The sequence below is a fragment of the Rhamphochromis longiceps genome, linkage group LG23 (genome assembly GCF_057381845.1).
Source record: "Rhamphochromis longiceps isolate RC_006_pf linkage group LG23, R_longiceps_female_GT1.1, whole genome shotgun sequence".
Classification (NCBI taxonomy): Eukaryota; Metazoa; Chordata; class Actinopteri; order Cichliformes; family Cichlidae; genus Rhamphochromis; species Rhamphochromis longiceps.
In genome coordinates, this window is record NC_140578.1 from 18,617,729 (window position 1) to 18,634,892 (window position 17,164).

Consider the following 17,164-nt stretch of genomic DNA (forward strand, 5'->3'; position numbering starts at 1 on the left):
GAAAACATAAAACATGTTTTGAGGTATTTCACACATTTTTGTTTACTACATGATTCCGTGTGTTCACTCAAAGTTTTGATGCGTTCAGTGAGAATCTACAATATAAGTAGTCATGAAAAGTAAGAAAAACATTAAATGAGAAGGTGTGTCCAAACTTTTGGCTGTTAGTCTATGCTCCGTCTCTCTCTCTCTCCTCGTCTCTGTGCCTATATCATGCTGTATTTCTCATGTACATGCAGGCAAAGTGTAAGTGAGTCTTTAGAGTTAATGCTGAACATCTTGCTTGGTGAGGTGGCTGAGAAAAAAGACGGAGGGAGAAAGGTCAACATTTAACTGCAACCAAATGCTAAAAAAAATAGGTGAAAGTAAGAAACAGGTCAGTCTAAAACTCTTATAATCTAATTAACATTGTTTCATGTTTATGTATGTTTTGATGCGTTAATGTTTAAATATATATAGATGTTCATTTCAAACTGTGTTCTCATTCTGTCATATTCTGTTTAAAAAGTGAAGACTGTTTGTTTTGTGTGCTTGATCCTGTGCGTTAGTGTTACATCCTGTGAGGCTGTGGGAGCGTGTGGGCGTGGTGTTGTCCTCCCCCTCTCTCTGCCCCTGCCTTCTCCTTTAGGACACACCTGCTGCTCATCTGCCCTTGTTTACCACCAATTACCCTCCAGAGGTGATATAAGCTGGAGGAGAGCTGTGCCGGTGTGGGAGAGGCTTCTGGTGGATTCGGTCGGTCGTGGCTCTTTGTGAGTAACTCTCAACTGAGCAGCAGTTTTTCTTAAGTGACGCAACCTCCATTTCTTGGTTTGGCCTACCTGGTTTTATTGCTAAGAACAGCATAGCAGCTTCCTAGTTGAAGCGGCCACCGTTCCTTCGGCTGGCCTGTCTGATTTATCATTAAAGCAGTGTTTCTGCCTCTTTCTTTTGTTACTGTTTATATGGGTTAATTGATTATAATAAAGATTCATTTTGTGTTAAACACCTCCGCCTGGCGTCCTATTCATTCCAATCCGGATCCAATTGTTACTGTCCCCCACCCTCTTTGCCTAGCTTTCATGTGGGGATGTAACAATTAGTTATTCTGTTTTCTCTGATCTACAGCCTGAACAGACTTTGAAACCCAGAATTTACACCTACTTATTCTGTAAATTACATTTCTATCCTGGATAGTTTCCCTCTAAGAAAAAGTAATAAATAAAAAACAAAGGTGTAATAAGGGTTTGCAAGTCTATGGGTGTCTAAGACCATAAACTCAGCAGGAAAAGTTTTGAAGATAAAAAGAAAGGAAACCTTTTCCAGCAGAAACTTCTGAAGGACTGTAGGTCTTTGTGAAATCACAAACATCACAATCTGGTGGCCTTTAGTAACAGTGATATGAAAAAAGTATACAGTGGGGCAAAAAAGTATTTAGTCAGCCACCGATTGTGCAAGTTCCCCCACCTAAACTGATGACAGAGGTCAGTAATTTGCACCAGAGGTACACTTCAACTGTGAGAGACAGAATGTGAAAAAAAAATCCATGAATCCACATGGTAGGATTTGTAAAGAATTTATTCGTAAATTAGGGTGGAAAATAAGTATTTGGTCAATAACAAAAATACAACTCAATACTTTGTAACATAACCTTTGTTGGCAATAACAGAGGTCAAACGTTTACTATAGGTCTTTACCAGGTTTGCGCACACAGTAGCTGGTATTTTGGCCCATTCCTCCATGCAGATCTTCTCGAGAGCAGTGATGTTTTGGGGCTGTCGCCGAGCAACACGGACTTTCAACTCCCGCCACAGATTTTCTATGGGGTTGAGGTCTGGAGACTGGCTAGGCCACTCCAGGACTTTCAAATGCTTCTTACGGAGCCACTCCTTTGTTGCCCAGGCGGTGTGTTTTGGATCATTGTCATGTTGGAAGACCCAGCCTCGTTTCATCTTCAAAGTTCTCACTGATGGAAGGAGGTTTTGGCTCAAAATCTCACGATACATGGCCCCATTCATTCTGTCCTTAACACGGATCAGTCGTCCTGTCCCCTTGGCAGAAAAACAGCCCCATAGCATGATGTTTCCACCCCCATGCTTCACAGTAGGTATGGTGTTCTTGGGATGCAACTCAGTATTCTTCTTCCTCCAAACACGACGAGTTGAGTTTATACCAAAAAGTTCTACTTTGGTTTCATCTGACCACATGACATTCTCCCAATCCTCTGCTGTATCATCCATGTGCTCTCTGGCAAACTTCAGATGGGCCTGGACATGCACTGGCTTCAGCAGCGGAACACGTCTGGCACTGCGGGATTTGATTCCCTGCCGTTGTAGTGTGTTACTGATGGTGACCTTTGTTACTTTGGTCCCAGCTCTCTGCAGGTCATTCACCAGGTCCCCCCGTGTGGTTCTGGGATCTTTGCTCACCGTTCTCATGATCATTTTGACCCCACGGGATGAGATCTTGCGTGGAGCCCCAGATCGAGGGAGATTATCAGTGGGCTTGTATGTCTTCCATTTTCTGATGATTGCTCCCACAGTTGATTTTTTCACACCAAGCTGCTTGCCTATTGTAGATTCACTCTTCCCAGTCTGGTGCAGGTCTACAATACTTTTCCTGGTGTCCTTCGAAAGCTCTTTGGTCTTGGCCATGGCGGAGTTTGGAGTCTGACTGTTTGAGGCTGTGAACAGGTGTCTTTTATACAGATGATGAATTCAAACAGGTGCCATTCATACAGGTAACGAGTGGGGGACAGAAAAGCTTCTTACAGAAGACGTTACAGGTCTGTGAGAGCCAGAGATTTTCCTTGTTTGAGGTGACCAAATACTTATTTTCCACCCTAATTTACGAATAAATTCTTTACAAATCCTACCATGTGAATTCATGGATTTTTTTTTTTTCACATTCTGTCTCTCACAGTTGAAGTGTACCTCTGGTGCAAATTACTGACCTCTGTCATCATTTTAGGTGGGGGAACGTGCACAATCGGTGGCTGACTAAATACTTTTTTGCCCCACTGTATTTGCACTACTCATATCAATGTGAACACAATATACAGAGGTCAAATAACAGTTCAATGATTTGAAATGCTTATTTCAAACTGTAAATGTGACAGGAAGGAGTATTTTTCAGAAACAAAGCAAAACCTAAAGGAATACCAGGGAACGTGGATCATGGTTGGATGATTGCAAAGGTCCCTAGATTAACATTTTGAAGTTTAAAACTAAAATCATACACGGATGTCATTCTTTTGCTGAGACTCCTCTTTTGTGAGCTGAACTTCATTGAATAACAAATATTGTTCATGTGCAGTTTTTAGTGTTCCTTCATTGTTTTATTCAGCAGGAGGAATACAGGAAACAAATAAAAAAACACATAAGTTCCCTGTCATCACCTATGAGAGGCAGACTAGCTGGCACAAACTGGATGGTTTGGCTGGTTCTTTCATACTGGCTCTGATGAATGAGATAACAATCAGGCATGTCCAGCTGAAGAGCAGGAAACCCCAGGATCCGCCCACATGGGAGGAGAGAGCCTGTAAGAACAACAATCTGTACCAGACAAACTAAGCCAACCTGTGCCCCTGTGTCAGGAACTTTACATGGTTTTGGGCTTATTATCATTGCTGGTTCATGTAGCACAAGGTTGAATATCCATTTTGTTTTATCTGGTAAACAATACTGAGAAACATTTTTAAGGTTATTGGTTTATGGTCAATACCATTAGCATCTTTTTTCCACCTTATTATTCCAGCATTACCACATTATTACTGTAGTACAAATGCTACTGAAATTTGAAATGATTTCTCATGATATCTTTGGGTTAATATCATTCTCTATTCATCAGGAATTTTTTGATTTTCACTGGCAAACTAGCCTTTGCCATCACTTTTAACAACATCTACATCAGAGGTGGGCAATTCCAGGCCCCGAGGGCCAGTGTCCCTGCAGGTTTTAGATCTCACCTTGGGTCAACACACCTGAATCACATGATTAGTTTGTTACCAGGCCTCTGGAGAACATCGGGAAATGTTGAGGAGCTAATTTAGCCATTTAAATCAGCTGTGTTTGTTCAAGGACACATCTAAAACCTGCAGGGACACCGGCCCTCGGGGCCTGGAATTGCCCACCCCTGATCTACATGAAGCTGTTTGGTACAGCTCGAGAGAGCAAACGTACACATCTCAAAAAGCTGCACCATCTTTTTACAGAGGCGCAGTGAGTGTGAAACCCAACTCCATTTCTAAACTGTGCTCACCTCTGCAGTAACTGTGTTGTGATTATCATACACATTTGAAGCTCCTCTCTGTATTTTCAGAGCTTTTGTCATTATTTCAGGTGTCACACTTTAGCATATCATGTCCAACCTCCCTTGGAAAGCTGGTGCTCATAGAGTTAGACAAACAGAAAAAGTTTCATAAAGATTCTTAGTATCCTGCCAAAGTGGAAGCGACCTCTCCCGAAGGAGACACCTCCCTGTGTACCACTGCATCATTGACAATGACGTGGACCTCTTCAGAGAGGGGACAGGTTTGTGCAAATTTGCTGAAGACTGATTATATAGAACTAAGACAGAAGACTGAGCAATTGGACTCAAAGACATTTGAATCATGGAGGGATCATTTTGGTTTATGGATCAAATCTGAACCTCGGCTGTCTTTCTTTTGGTTAATATTAGCGAACACTAACTATCCTACTAAGGCTCATTGTAGAAAGTGAAATGAGGAAGTTCAAAAAATCAGGCTCAGATATCCTGAATATGTTTTGCTCTGAGAGACTATTGCTATCACTACTGAAATCCTACATGTGAATGGACTCTAAGTCAGAACACAATTTTAAATGCTCCATCATGATAGCACATCGCCCTCCAGTGGCCATTCTTGTTATCCATCAAGTAATGTGTATAAGAGAATGACAATATTATTAATATGAAGCATTTTGTTAGCAATGTAGGTACTTGCTGGATGTTTCTTTCTTCACATTACTTTTAAAGGAAAGTAATCAGCTAATTAATGATTACTGTATTAATTAAAGAAAAAGAAAAAACTTGACAGTATTTTCTGCAAGGAAATCCTTTTAAAGAGAAAAATGTTCAGATTTGTGAGACTAAACTTAAAAGGTTTTGAGTAAATGATGAGTATTTATTCAGGCTTGGATGTACGCATTTGTGAAATTGTTTTACGTGTGGTCAGGTTGCGTTGTATTTGTGTGTGGATTGGAGCACATGTTTGTGAATCCTCAAAAGTTACAAACGCTTGTAGATCACATCGTACGCATTTCTAACACTTTTAAGGTAAATTTCTCTCCATATTAAAGTCTATACTCTTACCTCCACACTTCTGCCTCCTTCTTGGGTGATCTACATGTTTAATTCCTAACACAATCCTATTCATTTATCTGAGCTTCAGATCAGCACTATGGGTACACTGGCTCGCTCTAACTGACACTGCCACAAACTGCCAAATGTAAAAACAGAGACACTCACAGAGCTGTTCAACCTGTAGCATGTGATCATAATGGAGTATTTTTTTTCTGCAATGGAAGGAAGGACATATTATTCATCATTAGCTTTCTATAATTAAATATTTAATCTGTTCATATAAGAAGAACTTGTAATATTGATGTATTACTTGAAGGGAGTGTTTTCATTTTGTTTTTTGTGTGCTTTTTTTTTCCTGGAGGAGTGAACTGGTTCACATGGTTTCCAAACTTAAGTTTTCAAGCAACTTAAAGAAGTCCAGACACTTTTCTTTCCAAGCTCCTTAGACTACGATGACCTGGATGACTGAGAACCTTCACAGACATATCAAATATTGATGTAAGAAATGGACTGTTGACTGAAAAACTAACTAGGCACAGCACAGTAGGAGCAGCACAGGAAGACGTTCATTAGATCAAGAACATCTTCAAAGATTAGTGGTTAAAAATACCTGCTGAGTTGTGCACAAACCTGGTGACTGACTCAGGGGCAATTCTAGGATCAGAGCTTTGGGGGTGCTGTGCACCCAGAGAGCTGCCCATCCAGGCAAGGTAAACTTTACTCGTCACGATGAGACGTCTTCCCTGTCTCTGTCAGTCCCTGCATCCTTAAATGTCTCCAGTTGTCCCGAGTTCCCTCTGACTGTCTCCTTGGTGCATTTAAACCCCTGCATCCTCCCTGTCCTCATCGTCTGTTGTCTTCATCTCCATTATCAGTCATCATAATTTTACCCTCTCTGTGCAAGTCTGCAAATTTTTTTATTAAATCATAAGATTCTTAAATTCATCAAGTCTCTCTGTGCCTGGGTCCTCGTCTCAAAACATGACATCACTGTTTTGTACATTTCAACACAATTGAATCCCCACATTTGTGAAAGAAAAGCAAAACACTTTTTTGAAAAGTCTGTAACAAAGTCAAAGTCAAAAGTCAAAGTCAACTTTATTTGTCAATTCTGCCACATGTACAGGACATACAGAGAATAGAAATTTCGTTACTCTCAAACCCTAGATGAAATAGCAAATGAACATTTAAATATAAGAGAGTGATTAAAAAATGCAAATAAAATAATTAAAAAGTAAAAATTTAAATAAATAAAATACAATTTAACAAGAAAGCTATGCAATATACAATATACAATATTCAGGTAAGGGTAAATGACATTGAGTGTAAACCAGGCAGAGTAGTGCAAATAGGCAAATAGTGCAAATGGAGATTTAGTAATGTACAGTAAGAGATAGTATAACAACAAAGTCTTATGAGGTAATGGCAGTCCAATGCTCCACAAAGTGACTGGTAACTGGTGCAGGCCAGTGAGTGAGTCAAAATCATCAAATCCGATAAAGGTTATTTAAATGCTGCCAAAGAAGAATGGATTGGAATTTAAAATTTAAAAAAAAAAAATTAAATTTAAAAATATATATTTTTTTAAATTAAAAAAAAATTTAATTTAAAAATTAAAAAAAACAAAAAAAACATATACTAACCTTAATTACTGCGGGAGAATAATGAATGATGCTCATAGTGAGTAAAAAGTAAACTGAGTGCATTTTTTGGACAGAGATTCACTTTTAATGTGTATGTATATTATACGGGGCGATTGTGGCTACGGGGCGATTGTGGCTCAAGAGTTGGGAGTTTGCCTAGTAATCGGAAGGTTGCCGGTTCGAGCCCCGGCTCGGACAGTCTCGGTCGTTGTGTCCTTGGGCAAGACACTTCACCCGTTGCCTACTGGTGGTGGTCAGAGGGCCCGGTGGCGCCAGTGTCCAGCAGCCTCGCCTCTGTCAGTGCGCCCCAGGGTGGCTGTGGCTACAATGTAGCTTGCCATCACCAGTGTGTGAATGGGTGGATGACTGGATATGTAAAGCGCTTTGGGGTCCTTAGGGACTAGTAAAGCGCTATATAAATACAGGCCATTTACCATTTATAATACAGATACATAAAAAATACACTCCAAAAATACAAAAGACCTTGAAATGTACAAAATATTATTAAAAAATTTGAAAAATTGAGACACCTTGGGGGGGTGCTGAAGCACCCCCAAAAATGGGCTAAAATCGCCTCTGGGCTGACTTAAAGAAATGTACGAGTAGCAGCAAAAGTTAGTCCACCAACACTGAAAAAAGTGATATTGGCTCCTTTTAGATATAGCATATTTTATTTTGGTATATCTTTTTAATTCAAATGAGTAATTCCTGTCTATATAATTCGAGTAACTCCAGAATACATTCCCTGCGTTTTAATCCAATTAATTTTAGTTAATTAAATGTAGCTCAAAATGCTTAAGTATGTTTTTCATAGCATCCTGCTGGGCCATTTTGCGCATGCGTTAGGACAGGCCACCATTTTGCGCGCGGACTGAAAAAGCCGACGCTTTGTGTGCTGCAAGCAGGTTCAAGTTAATCACACAACTTTGTGTAAAGGTGGTCTAGCTTCGGTAAGTAAAGCTTTTACGGTCGTTTTTATTTTATTTTTTTTTACCTCAGTCAAAGCATGTTGACTCTTTAAGACGTGTGCACATGGAGAAAGAAGTCTAAGCAGTTGTACACCTCTGAACTTTGTCGTGATTTGACTTAAGCTAGCTATGTGCTCTATTAGCTACTGCTCTATTAAAAGAGTAATTGTATTGATGAAAACTGCTATGTTAAATTGTCATATATTTTTAGCTTAGTTCTGGTGGCACACTTTGTACTAACAAATTATGAAACGAGGCAATTTCTCTGTTGTAGTTAGCTGTAAAGTTCACTGTACAGACAGCCTGCAGTTTTAAATTGTGAAATCGTCCCTCCCGCCACAACATTGGCATTAAGGAATAGTCGGGCGGGGGCAAGGAAAATTTTAAAGTTGTAGAGCCTGTAGAGTATGTGTTGGATGAAAAAAATAAAAGAACATTTCAGTATGTTCCAGTTTTAAAGGTTTTATGGCAGCTTTTCAGTGATTGCCACCTTCTTGCTAAGGTTTTGGATGGTAGTCGCATAACAGAACAAAGTGGGGCAGAAGTGATTTACAGGTCTTTTAGGGAGGGGTTGTTTTTCAAAGAAAACAGTTTTTTATCAGCAGGTGAATTGCGAGTTTTACTGAATTTGTATATTGACGATTTTGAGATTTGCAATCCACTTGGAACTTCACGTAAAAAGCACAAAATTTGTGCCATATATTGGACTCTTAGCAATTTACCACCTGCTTGCCATTCATCACTGACTTCCATTTATCTGGCTTTACTCTGCAAGTCTGAAGATGTAAAGACATATGGATATGAAAAGATTCTAGAGCCGTTGTTGAGTGATCTTGTTACTTTGGAAAGTCAAGGGATTTTTATTGCACATCTTGGAGAATTTCTCAGGGGCACAATACAGTGTGTCATAGCAGATAATTTGGGAGCACACAGTATTTCTGGATTTATTGAGAGTTTTTCAGGTGAATACTTTTGCAAATTTTGTGAGGCCAAAAGATCTGATATTCAAGAAACAGAGGTTAGTTCAGGTGCGTTTACTCTGAGAAGCAAAGAGACACATGAAATGCATGTAAGTTCTGCACAGAGTAATGCAAAACCATGTCACGGTGTTAAAAGACGGTGTGTTTTCTCTGCACATCTCTCCCATTTCAGTGTTTGCAGTGGATATCCTCCAGATATTGCACATGACATATTTGAGGGCATATTACCAGTTGAGTTGGCATACTGCCTGAATATCTTAATTTTGAAAAAATATTTTACACTTGAATGAATGAATGAATGAAGGAATTGAAATTTATTTCAGTCAACAACAACAACAACAGATTATAATTTTACATAAAAGTACTCAAACAGAAACCGAAAAAGGAATAGGCTGAAGCCTTATGGCTTATACTTATCCTATCCCTTACCCCCATAGAAATAATCAAATCCTTAACCAAGAAAATAAATAGCATTGATAAATAAGTTGTATAACAGTTTGAAAAGAAATCAATGATAAATCAAGAAATTAAATCAACACAAAAAAATTTTAACAAACCAAATTTCTATAACCTTGTATAATACTAATTTTTAAAATCTTCCTGAAGAATGACAAAGAAAAACACATCTTCAGTTCATCATTAAGTCCATTCCATAATTTCACTCCCAAAACTGACACACATCTATACTTAACATTGGTTCTCACTTTAGGCCTTTCAAACTTATAAGCAGTGTTGGGTAAGTTACTTTAAAATAGTAACTTAGTTACTTCTCTCAAAAGTAACTCAGTTACTTCAAGTTACTCGTTACTTTCAAAGTAACTAGTTACTAGGGAAAGTAACTTTGGTTTTACTCAGAATTCTCTTGTTAATGTGTTTCTTCCATAACTTTGCCAGTCTTCTAGCTTGCTTACTTGCCACAAGTGCCACCTACCAATAGAAAGGAAAAGATAATGTGCATATTTCCACGAGAGAAATCCCACGCCTGGACCGTCATTGACTGCTGCCATGATTCTAGCCTACGTCACAGCGTCATGTGCGTCTTTTACATCCAACACAAAAACTGCAGTCGTGGTGCTTTCGATTGTACTCAGAACTTGGAAATTCTGCCTTCTGAATAGGAAGATGTAGGTAACACCAGACTGCAGATGAGCTGCATACAGGGCTGGACTGGGACAAAAAAATCGTCCTGGGCATTTTGACTAGAGGGGCACCATTATAGGAAAAATCATAAAGCCTTTGAATGAAAACAAACGCTGTTGTGACAGTGATGTACACTGTTTTGATGGTATATATGCATCAATCTATCAATCTTTTGTTGTAAGATTCAGATAATTATTTTTTAAAAGCTAGACATTTTAAATGAGAATAAGAAAGAAAAGTATTTCTTTGTGCCCCCCTTTCCCTGTTAATGCCCTACCTGGCCCCCTGGCAACACTTTGCTAGATCCGCCCCTGCACAGTTACCAGCTGTCAGCTACGTAGAAAAAGGATCCTGGGGTTATTTGTCTCTCAGAAACAGTTCATAACTTCCCTTCAACTCATTCATGTCACCTAAAAGGTAAACCTGTTTCTCCATCACCTGTTCAGCTCTGATGATTCAGTAAGGACATCTCCTGGTTTCATCTTCATGTTTCCCTCTCACCAGATAACCAAACCATATCATGACCAGCAGTTTTTTTGCAGCTGTGGCTCCAGCAAACATCAGCTGATACTAGAAATTAATATTAAATAAATTCTAACAATAGCTGATCAAGCTTAAACGTGCTGCTGTTGTTTAGCGCGACATCCGCTGGTTTCCTCTTTCGGCGCAAAGTGAGCGATAAACAAACAAGAGAGCCGATCAGCTGATCACTGATCAGTTTTCATGATTAAAGTAGAAACGGGAGAGGGAGGGGGGAGAATGAGAGAAGAAGAGGCAGCTGTGCAGCGTAAAGACACAGAATAACTCCAGCTTTGTGTCTTTTTCATTGTAGCTGAATTACGGGACAAACTGTTCCTTTTTACCTCAATAAGAAACGCGTAATATTTTCTCTGAATACCAGACGGGACGGTTGGCAACTCTAATAACTTATGAACAAAATAAAGTTAAAACATCATTAACTTCATAGCACCCACCCAGCTGTATAGAAACTCCGTCATGCTAGCTAGCACGCAGTACGGAAAAAGTCAGAATAACGAAAATAAACTCCACCTAAACTTGGTTCATATCTGACTCAGATAGACTGCAGCAGGGGCGGAGCGTGGGGGTGGCTTACGGGGCTTAAGCCCGGGTTGTTTTGTCAGAAGCCCGGGGTATTTTGGAGTGTAATTTTTTCATAGTTAGATGCCTGGCTGACAACTGTATAAAACAAAAAGTACACACAATATTCGAAGCACATAGTGCACACTGTGGGAATTTACGACTGTGCGTGAATCCCCCCCTGATATTGGTATGATCCAAGCTCAGGCACTAAGCGACTGAGCGAGGGGGCGGGGGGAGCTGCTGCCCGTGAGTGCGCTGTTTGAGAGACGGAGCCAGCCATACTAAGGAGAGCTTAAGTTTGAGCAGGTACCAAAGCAAATCATTCGTACCGTACAAATAATGTAAATATGACGGTGAACCACGAAAGATTGATATGAAACTGATCACTTGACCAATATTATTTTACTTGCTCTTCAAGTGAATCAACAAATGGCGAAATGAAAAGCCGAACAAATGCTATTTTTTAGAGAGTCTTAGCTTACGTGTGTTTATTTCATATTTTCAGTTCTTACCCTCCCCGACTAATTCGGTTTCAGTTATGTACTGAAATATAAGAATGGACATTAGAGGGTTCTTTCAAAGAAAAACTCAGGTAAATGTTATTTTATATATTATGCTTTGTATGTTGTTCAGTATATTTCTATGCAAAACAAGAGGGATTTCAGTACACAGCAGGATATTCACATTTGTAACCAGATATTTACATACACTTTAGGGAGAAAACATAAAACATTTTTACTGTACAACATCAATTTAGAGTAAACTTTTGTTTTAGATAAATATTGAAATATATTTTGAATTAGTTAAATGTCAGAATAAAGAGAGACAGAGCTGTCTATTTTTTATCACTTTCATTAAATTTAGGAGTACATGTACACTAAGTTTGTTAATTAATAAGAAAACTCCAGACGATTCCATTCTGAGCTGAAGAAGCTTCTGATAGGTTAGTAGAGTCCATGTGAGTAAATTGGTGGCACAGCTGTGGATGCATATAAGGCAAAACACAGAGCCTGTTTCTTTGACATGGGAAAATCCAGAGATGTCAACCAAAACACCAGGAAAAGAATCGTGGAGTTCCATAAGTGTGGCTCAATTTGAATACAATTTGGTGCCATTTGCAATTAAAAAACACAGACAGTTTCTCTCTTTACTCTTAAAGTTAACAAATATGTTTTTATATTTATCAATCTAAAAAAATAAACATTTAGTCTGATTTGATGTTACAATTAAAAAAGTGTTTGTGTTTTGATCTGAAGAGTTTGTAAATATCTGGTTTCAACTGTATATTTGATGATTGTCAGCACAAAGAGGGAGAGAGAGGAGCAGAGAGGGCGAGAGAGGAGCAGAGATTGAGATGGAGAATGAGGACAGAACAGAGATGAACAAGAGCAGGTGAGACACACATGTTAGTCAAATGGTTGCTTACTAAAAGTATCACTGTATCATAGGTACTCATGTATCTCGTACCTAGTGTTTCTTTTTAGGTTTGCTATTTTTCAAATTCTATATTTATTAAGTTCTGCAGGCTTGTTTGCACAACAAGGCTAAATAATTATATAAACTTTTCTCAGTCTAAATATTGTACTTTGGTAGAATTAAATAAATAAGTGTAGTGCAGGTCTATGATGATTTTTAGTGCTACTATCATCTAGTTCTGATTGTGGTTATGTCTTGGTTAAGTCCTCAGTAATCCTGCTTTTGAACTGTTGTAGTCCTGTTTTAATTCTGGATCAGTTCTGGGTCTGGTTGAATTGGGGTTTAGTCCCTGTGTCTTGATACAGCCCCGACTTCGTTCTGTCTTGCTGCTCAATTAAAAAACTAGTTTAAGGTGTCCTGCATGTGTGATATATATATTTCCCTATATGAAGTCATTCTTTTTTGAACAAAACTCAAAACAGAGCCTATTAATCTTTCAGTCATTTCTACACCCCCCCCCCCCCCCCCCCCCCCTCAAAAAAAAAAAAAATCCCACATGCATACTACCCTTTAGGGCTAAGCCCCGGGTGTTTCAAATGTCTGGCTCCTCCTCTGGACTGCAGGTCTAACTTCTTACCTGAAGTTCAGTTCACACTTGGACCGGAGGCCGCCTCGGGTCTCTTTTCCTTCTGCGTCCCTTTTCCTTCATCCACCTGCTGGCTTCCACCACTTGCTAATGTTACTGAATCTGTGGAAGCTCCGCGATAGCCACCACACGAAGTAACGAGTAACGAGCCTATCTAAATCCCAGTAACGACTAACGCGTTCCTGATTTTGGCATAATAACTAGTTACCGTGCTCGTTACCACAATAATAACGTAGTTACTGTAACGCGTTACTTAATAACGCGTTAGTCCCAACACTGCTTATAAGACCCCCTTAAATCATATGTTCCATCTCTTAGTTGAAATATACTTAAAATACAAATTGGAACATTCTTTTTCATCACACGATATATAATTTCTAAAGTTTTAGAATATATAATGTCCATGAATTTTAACATAGATGATCCTACAAAAAACTGGTTGGTGGACTCCCTATATCCAACTTTATTTATTATTCTAATAGCTCTTTTTTGCAATTTAAGTATTGAATCCAAATATGTTTTGTATGTGTTCCCCCAAATTTCTGCACAGTAGGTCATATAAGGCAAACAAAGGGAAGTATACAATAAATAAAGGCAGTTCTTATTCAAAAAATCTCTTGTTTTATAAAGAATAGAAATAGACTTGGATAATTTTCGTTTCACATGTTCTATGTGGGGCTTCCAACAAAGTTTATCATCAATAATTACTCCTAAAAATTTTGTCTCAATTTTACTTTAATATTACTTTTACTACCTCCAAATAACATAAATTTTGTTTTACTTTCATTCAATGATAGTTTATTAAATACAAACCATCTATTTAACTTCATGAGTTCTGTTTCCACTGTTTTCAGTAATTTCTTTATGTCAGGGTTCCTCTGCCTACCCGGTCGGCTCAGTATGGCTACATATGTTTTGTATTCTTTTTTTATTTTTTCCCTGCTCTCTCCCTTCCCCTCTTTCCCTCCTCCCTCTGCCTGGGCGGAGCTCACCTGTGGGCTCCTGCCCTTGGCCCACGCACCTGTGGCTCATCACGAGTGATCCAGCTCCTTTATAAGATGGCAGCCCCGTGTTTCTCGTCGCTGGACCGTTGCCAACCCTCGTCAGTGTAACCCCAGCTCAATTACTTCTGAAGTGTTTTCACAGCGATTTACCTTACTATCCCTTCGTGTCTCTGTGTACAGATTCCCTGGACCTACCTACCCCTGTGTTACCCGAGTGAGTGGAGTGTGAAGAGGAGTGGACGGAGTGTGTGTGTGTGTGACTATCGGCGTCTTTCCCATTCGTGTGTGGACCCCCGGAGCCCGGCTTTCCCCTCACTTTTGTAAATAATCACCTGGTGTATCATAATAAAGACTCTTGTGCTTTCAAGACCTAGAGCCTGCGCGTGAGTCCGTTCAGTCCTGTTGTGACACTTTATGTCTTTTCCAGAGCAAAATAAGTTTGTATCATCAGCAAACATCACAAATTTTAAAGTATCACTGGCTGTACAAATATCATTTATATAAAGTAAAAATAACTTAGGTCCCAAAACAGATCCTTGTGGAACTCCACAAGTTACTTTTCTAAGTTTAGATTTCATGTTATTAATACTCATATATTGGAACCTATTATTCAAGTAACTATTTAACCAAAATTGTACAACACCTCTTAAACCATACCTTTCACACTTCCGTAAAAGTAAAGAATGATCTATTGTATCAAAGGCTTTACGTAAATCAATGAACACACCTATTCGAAACTGTTTTTCATCCACAGCCGTTGCAATATTTTCAATAAATTCCATCACAGCTAGAGATGTTGAGCGATTTCTTCTGAACCCATACTGATGATCATTCAATAAATCATATTTATCAATAAAAGAATCTAGTTTGTTTGCAAATAGTTTTTCAAGAATCTTTGAAAACTGAGGCAGTAAAGATACTGGTCTATAGTTTGACACAATCTGTTTATCACCAGTTTTATATAGTGGGATCACTTTGGCAATTTTCATTTTATCTGGAAAAATTCCAGTTTGAAATGATTTGTTACAAATATATGTTAACGGCTGAAGGACACTATGAAGAACTTCTTTAATTAGTGACATGTCAAGGTCGTCACAATCCATGGATTTTTTACTCTTGAATTTACTCACCACTTCTACAATGTCAGTCTCACAGACTCCACCAAGAAACATTGAGTTACATTTACAAGAAGTAGAATCTACTTTATCATAATTTCCTCCTGGTACAGAAATTTCTTTTGCCAAGTTGGGACCTACATTAACAAAGTAATCATTAAATTCATTATCTTTGCTCTCAGTATTCTCAATCACTACATTACCTCTTGTTACAATACGTGTTGGAGAACATGTATTATGTTGATTTTTTATTATCCCATTTAATACACTCCAGGTAGCCTTAATATTACTTTTATGTTTTTGAAGCAGCTGTTCATAATATCTTTTCTTTTCATATCGCATAATAGATGTTAATTTATTTCGATATTTTTTATATTTGTCTTCATTTTCCTTTGTTCTATGTGCCAAAAAAATCCTGTATAACCTTTTTTTTTTTTTTACAGGCTCTTTCCAGACCTTGTGTAAACCATGGTTTTTTCTTTTTATAATTTTTAGAAAACTTTTTAATTGGACAATGGCTGTCATAGATTGACAAAAATATATCCAAAAACGCATTGTATGCATCATTAGTGTCTTCCACATAAACTTTTTGCCAGTCATAATTTTCTAAGTCTGTTTTAAAAGCCGCAATTTGTTCTGGTGTTTTTATTCTACCACTGTAATCCATTTGCTTTTCCTCTTGAAAATGAAGTTGATTGTTCATTTCAATCACTGAAAAGACAGGCAAGTGATCACTTACATCTGTGACTAACAGTCCACTATGTATCTTGCTGTTTATCTTATTGACAAAAATATTGTCGATCAAAGTGGCACTATCCATCATTATTCTGCTCGGCTTTAGAATCAACGGATGGAATCCAAAACGAAACATTTTGGATTCCACAATAAATTCTGAAGTCTTATTATGGTCGTTTGCCTTCAATAGATCGATGTTAAAATCACCACAAAAAAAAGTCACCTTCTCCTTGTGTTTTTCCAATATTACAGAAATTTCTTTAGTAAACTGATCTATACAGGATGCAGGTGTACGATAAATGCAGCTAACTAATATGTTTTTTGAGCTTTCAACCTGAATTTCAATGGTTAAACATTCCATCAATCACAGCAGTCATATTGTTAACAACTTTACATTTAAGATGTGAAAAAACAAACATAGCAACACCTCCTCCTCTTCTATTCTTCCTATTTTGCCAAAACATTTCATAGCCCTCTAGTCCATCTTGCAATTCTTTGTCGTCATTCAACCATGTTTCTGAAATTGCTACCACTGCAAACTTATTTTGGAATTGATCAAGATACGCTTTGATTTTAGAAAAATTACTGTAAAGACTCCGACTGTTAAAGTGGATTAATGAAAAACCTTTTATCTTGGGATCCAACTCTTCCCCATTATAATATTCACATGTCATATCAACATTCTGATAGAGGTGGATATCTGGATCAATACTGTTGTCCAACTCATAAAATTTATAATCATGAGATCCAAACTATTCCATTTTTTGCCTTTTTTTGTTCACACATTCACATGCATAGTTATTTTTCTCACACTTATCAGATATTGTTCATATCACAGTCAGCAACACAATTCTTTTCTACATTGAACTCTATTTCTTTTGTTTAAATCTCTCAAGATCTGCAATGTCTCTGACAACAATTACTTTAGCTTGTTCTGGTGTCCCATTAAGTCTTATGAATACCTTACAGTTCCTGGTCCAGGTATCTTGGATGTGCCTTTCCTTCTTCAATAGTCTTGCCTGTCGTGCAATTTCAGCATTTCTCTTGGTGAGATGCTCATTCACATATACGCCGGTTCCCTTTAACTTCTTTCCCATCTTTAACAGTTCAACTTA